Raw genomic sequence first — 7,093 nt, 5'->3', positions numbered from 1 at the left:
TTGGGCTATTCGATAACTCTGAAGTAACTATAGCTCATGTTTTGGGGCTATTTGATAGCTGAGTATGGTGTGACGATAGGACAGGCCACTGGTCTGAGTACTGCACTGAAGAGTCAGAGAACAAATTTTACTAAATACTTGTCATCAGTTTATTTTACTGTGTACTGATTTAAGCAGCATTAATCGTTCATTCATTCATTTGTCATTGAGAAGTTTAAAGGCAATGACAGGTGACCTATAAAAAATATCTACTGTGAACATGAATGCGACTTCTTTTTATGTATGCTTGTGTGAAATATCCAAAAAGACATTTATCTATCTGCACAAGTGTTTCCATATGTCATTTACTGTGAAGATGAACTCGACAGAATGGAATATAATCTGATGTTTACAGGACCCATTAGATGCAGAACAGTGTTTGCTTCATCGTGTTTTAACCCATAATGTAGCACATTTTCTTAAACGTCTTATATTTGGTTGCTGGGGGAAAAAAAGTCTTTTTGGACAATGACAACAGAATCAAACACATCTTAAACAAAGAGCCAACAATTAACAAGGGCAACGACAAACTAATAAGAACAGTAGCAGAGTTACCTGCCCCCTCCCTCAATCACACTCTTCACTTATTTGGAACACTGATTTACATCCCCTTGTGGAGCCCCCCCCCCCCCCCCCCCTCATGGAAGCTGTCTGAGCTCAGGTCAACCAGGCTAACACCCATTTGTCTCAGTACACATGACGCCAGGCAGGAAGAGATAGGAAGCCCCAGCTCCAGGGACAAGATAAACCCATACTCCCATTCAGTCATACTAAAAAAAGACCATTTTCAGACTGCAGTGTGTATGCCAGTGGTGCATTCGGTCATATGAATGACCAGATGTGCTCTTCTTCCAGTGTAGCTTTCAGGAGATAACAACGTTACTGTATAGCTTGTTTTAAAAAAATAAATAAATAAATAAAAAACTGGTACAGTGAATAATGAAGTCTAAGCACAGGGGACTGGCTGGCAAACAGCTGTTAGGCAGACAGCTGTTACTAGATGTTGCGCTAGCATAACTGCGTGATAACCATGGCCATTGATCAGATGTAGTGCTGGTATAACAGTATGGGAACCCCAGGGTCAGGCTGTGGAGTCAAACAGGTTTCAGGCTGAGGGAGAATGAGGTGAGACTAGTCGGTCATTTCATGACCCACAGACTCTGTTGCTTAATATTACCAGTTTTATTTAAATAAAAAAGTAATGTAAATAAAATAAAATAACAATGAAATAATCTAATGTTATATTGTCCAAATAAAACTGGCCCATGCTGTATTGGTCTCAGCGAGAAAACCAGTTCCCAGTCAGAATTCCTGCCTTTCCCCACTCATTTTTCCACACAACAAGTTCTTCAAACGATGTAACACTGGGAATAGAGCATTATTTTCTATACAGGCATTTGAAACTGTGAATGAAAGAGTGACTCTTTCTAATTCACCTGTCCCAGGAGCAAGGTCGCCCATGTTCTCATGAACATCCAGTCACAGTTAGTAAGCATAGCATGACTGGGATTCTGACTGCATTGTTACTCTTGACCTCCAGAGTATGACAACTACAACTCTACTCTACAACTCTGCATGATTGCTGTGTTACAATATACACACCACACCCTGTTGTATTGTTATGAATTCCCTCTTAAAGAGCAAGAGTTTCTGACCTAGTTATCAACAAAGCTGGCATATTATTCCATATTTAGCAGTAATTACTGAGCCAGTAATGACCAATAAAGAAGTAAACAAAAATGTTTTGACACACAAAGTACACGAAACACGTTAGACAACTTGTGTTCATTGTTAAGCAAGTGTTTGTGTTATAAATACCTGCGATGAAAACCCACATATGAGGAAATTTAGAATGCGTCACTTAATTTGGAAAATGATCTTACAATTGTTTATGGCACCATTATTCGGTGTCAGGCTTGACAGATACTGAAAAATTTGACCAGTAGGCTGCAGTCTTCAGAGCATCTAATTGTGTGTGTGTGTGTGTGTGTGTGTGTGTGTGTGTGTGTGTGTGTGTGGCCGTGTGTGTACGTGCGTGTGTGCATGCGTGTGTGTGTCTGTGTGTGTGTGTGTGTGTGTCTGAACATTGTCATTTTGTTGTACATAGCGGTTTGTTTGGGTCACAGCTGTAAAAGCCGAAATGTTACGCTTTGCAGTCCTATATTGGACCATTGATTTAAAGATTGATTCATATAGTACATGGGGACTATATGCTTGTCAGCAATATACAATAGCACCATTTCAGTCACCTGTCAGGCGTACCTAACAGCCCTGCTCTGCAGCTGTGTGGGCATAGAAAAAGGGCGCCAGTGACACTGTAGTCTGGATCCCACACACACACACACACACACACACACACACACACACACAGACAAACACCTTCACACCCTATTGCCACCCACACAAAACCCATGCAGACACCCATGCTTCCTTCTGCCAAAACTCTGGCGGTGGATGTGGATGTAAATACAGCTGTGGGTACGAGGCCTGCTCTTCTTGTTCTCAGTGTTACCAAGACCTTGGGGCACAACCGCCATCAAAATAACACACGATACCACCAGAAAAAGGGAGGGACCATGCAGAGCATGGCTGAATGGTTACTGAATGGTTTCTGTCTGACTGATTCTCGTACCTACTTGAGTTTTCATTGATTATGTCCCGGAGGCTGATGAGTGTATAAAACTGTGAGTCACGAGAGAATCTTTGTCTGTACAAGTTTGTTCTTTGATAATGTTCACGTGGTGGTAAGTCAGGCTAGCATACTAAAAATTTTAACTTAATAGAAATGTAGATTATTTTGTTACTTAACACAAATGTAAATCACACAAAAAAGAAAGTTAGGGAAATACCAAAAGAACCCTATGACAGCCCAAAAACAGACACCCATATGTACACACACCCACACGCACATGCACGCACTCACACATCAGAGTGTGTGCTGTGTGTGATAACTGTTAGGGAGTTACCCGTGTGGTTTGACTGGAGACCTCAGCTTGCCCTCATGTGTAATGCACGAGCTTTTTGTTTTCTTAGACAGCTTTCTGGGACCTGACAGGTAATAGAGCTCCCAAGTCTTGAGATTTAGATATAAATATATACAACTGATACAAAAGATAACACAAATAACCCTGAGGAGATCCAACTAGACCAGAAGAAACACGTTGACATTTAAACTTTAATGAAGACAAACTAATAATACTAATAATAAACTATTACTAATAAACCCTTATAACTCATAACAGGACTGAGGTGTGAGGAGGCTTAGATTTTCATATAGGACATTATATTTAAGCTATGTATAGGTCAGAGCGTAGATCCATGTCCTACAGTTCCGTGAGTCTGTTGACCACAGCGTCACTTTGAAAAGAGGGCTGAAGACACTATAAAAGGGGTGTTGCTTTGCTCATCCTAAAAACTCTGTCTTCACTCAGAGCCTCATATTAAGCATTAACTGGGAAACAGGTTCATGCCCTTACTCATACTCTCATGTTACCAGTACAATTCCCTACCACTGGAGAATGACATCTCCCGTTCCTTAAATGAGTAGAAAGGAAAGGAAAAGTGTGCTGACATGCGATAGGCAGCAGTTAATGAGCGGATGAGTAAGTGGAAAGCACCAAAGTATCACTCACGTGATATTGTTTTGCCAAGCCGTCTGTGGCTTCCTCACGGGGAGAGACCGGTACTTTCAGTCATCAAAACTGCCAGCAGCGTCACATGTCTAACAGCAGCGGTGTAAGAAAAAAAACAAAAAAAAAACAAGCCGAAATAATACACATCTGCCCACATCATTATGACCACATCATCTGCCCACATCATTATGACCACATCATCTGCCCACATCGTCATGAACTGTACACACTATGAAACAAACTGGTCAGCTGGGGCAGTCTTTTTTTCTTTTTTTTTTTTACCTTAGGCTGTTTCGTAGTGATTGTGAATGTCTTGTTTTAAATAAAGTTCTATCTGGTCCACCGTTACCGTGTAAGATCACAGTATTACTGAAATTGGATTGGGAATTTCTGCTCTGCTTTAGTGTGAAACAGTTGGAGCCATGTCAGTACTGTTCACACCACACACACACCCATTCAGTTTAACACACTCACGCACCACACACAAACCCATTCAGTTTAACACACTCACACACTACACATACACCCATTCAGTGTAACACACTTACACACACACTTACACACTACACATACACCCATTCAGTTTAACACACTTACACACCACACATACACCCATTCAGTTTAACACACTCACACACTACACATACACACATTCAGTTTAACACACTTACACACCACACACACACCTATTCAGTTTAACACACTCACGCACTACACATACACCCATTCAGTTTAACACACTTACACACCACACACACATCCATTCAGTTTAACACACTTACACACCACACACACACCCATTCAGTTTAACACACTTACACACCACACACACACCCATTCAGTTTAACACACTTACACACCACACACACATCCATTCAGTTTAACACACTCACGCACTACACATACACCCATTCAGTTTAACACACTTACACACCACACATACACCCATTCAGTTTAACACACTCACGCACTACACACACACCCATTCAGTTTAACACACTTACACACACACTTACGCACCACACATACACCCATTCAGTTTAACACACTTACACACCACACATACACCCATTCAGTTTAACACACTCACGCACTACACACACACCCATTCAGTTTAACACAGTTACACACCACACACACACCCATTCAGTTTAACACACTTACACACCACACATACACCCATTCAGTTTAACACACTTACACACCACACATACACCCATTCAGTTTAACACACTTACTGAATGGGTGTACACACACACCCATTCAGTTTAACACACGTACACACACACTTACGCACCACACATACACCCATTCAGTTTAACACACTTACACACCACACATACACCCATTCAGTGTAACACACTCACGCACTACACATACACCCATTCAGTTTAACACACTTACTGAATGGGTGTACACACACACCCATTCAGTTTAACACACTTACACACACACTTACGCACCACACATACACCCATTCAGTTTAACACACTTACACACCACACATACACCCATTCAGTTTAACACACTTACACACCACACACACATCCATTCAGTTTAACACACTCACGCACTACACACACACCCATTCAGTTTAACACACTTACACACCACACACACATCCATTCAGTTTAACACACTCACGCACTACACACACACCCATTCAGTTTAACACACTTACACACCACACATACACCCATTCAGTGTAACACACTTACACACACACTTACACACCACACACACACCCATTCAGTTTAACACACTTACACACCACACACACACCCATTCAGTTTAACACACTCACGCACTACACACACACCCATTCAGTTTAACACACTCACGCACTACACACACACCCATTCAGTTTAACACACTCATGCACTACACACACACCCATTCAGTTTAACACACTTACACACCACACATACACCCATTCAGTGTAACACACTTACACACACACTTACACACCACACACACACCCATTCAGTTTAACACACTTACACACCACACACACACCCATTCAGTTTAACACACTTATGCACAATCTCTTTACCAATACAAAAGAGGAAAAGGGGTTTCATGCCAGTACATTTCTGAAATATATATTCAATCACAATTCACATCTCACAATTCAGTAAAATCAGTTGTGTACTGAATTCACTATCAAGTGTGCTGAAAATGTATTTGATACTGAAAATGTATTAGATCTAAAGACATCTTAATAATGTGTTAATAGACTGCTTCAGTAACGTGTGGGCTATATATAGAGAGAGTGTACATATATGTATCTGAATTCTTCCTAAATCACTACTAAACAGCATATGATCAGAGCACACTATTCTAATATATTTCTTACATGCATTTATAGCCCATATATTTATTGTACGGTTCCTCAGAATGCTGCAGAGAGTTCCATTGAATTGAATGGGCCATCACAACGTACGGAGGTCTGATATTTCTGGATAATGACAGCTAAGAAAAATTAATTTTGTGCTTTTGATTCACATCTTTCATATCATTCCGCGAGTGGTCCGTTATGTAAGGGATAATATATAGTCCGACGGTTATTATCGAAAAATAAGTCCCGGCAGGACGAACAGGACTTTTTCGTCCTGAAGGCATTTATTTTTCGACAATGACCGGCGGACTGTACATTATCCCGCTTACTATACAGTTACTTGACTTGCCAAAATGATCGCAGAAACGTCCGCTGGGAAAAATAGTCCTTCTTGCAAAGAACTTCAAAGTTGCAAGTGTTGCGCAGCAACGTGTTAGGCTACCCGCAGACTCGCCAACCTTTTATCGCAGATTGATAGGCTAAGCATTTTGTTTATTGATATTAAATTGAATGTTTCCATTCAGTTAATGTTGCTACTGATTTATTGCACATTGTAAATTGTTCACTTATGTCAGGCTCATTCCCTAACTCATTAAAAATAGCTTCAATTAGGCCTCTCTTAAAGAAAAGAACACTTGACCCCTCGATACTTAAAAACTACAGACCTGTCTCAAATCTTCCTTTTATAAACAAAATTATTGAGAAGGTAATTTTTAACCAACTAACCATGTTCTTAGGGGAAAATGATCACCTTGATGAATTCCAGTCACGTTTCCACTCCTAGCACAGCACAGAGACTGCACTCTTAAAAATGTCCTAAATGACATACATGAAAACTCTGATGCAGGGAAAAAAAACAGTTCTTATATTACTAGACCTCAGTGCCACATATGATACAGTAGATCACAAAATATTTTTAAACCGACTGGAAAGCTGGGGCAGGACTATCTGGTACAGTCCTCAAATGGCTCAGATCATACCTGAAGAAACAGAGCTTCTTCATCAAAATTGACAAATATCAGTCTGACCAAATAGGTATGTCATGCAGAATCCCCCAAGGGTCTATACTGGGGCCACTTCTGTT

This window comes from Chanos chanos, chromosome 16 (assembly GCF_902362185.1).
Source record: "Chanos chanos chromosome 16, fChaCha1.1, whole genome shotgun sequence".
Classification (NCBI taxonomy): Eukaryota; Metazoa; Chordata; class Actinopteri; order Gonorynchiformes; family Chanidae; genus Chanos; species Chanos chanos.
This window is presented reverse-complemented; position numbering follows the sequence as displayed.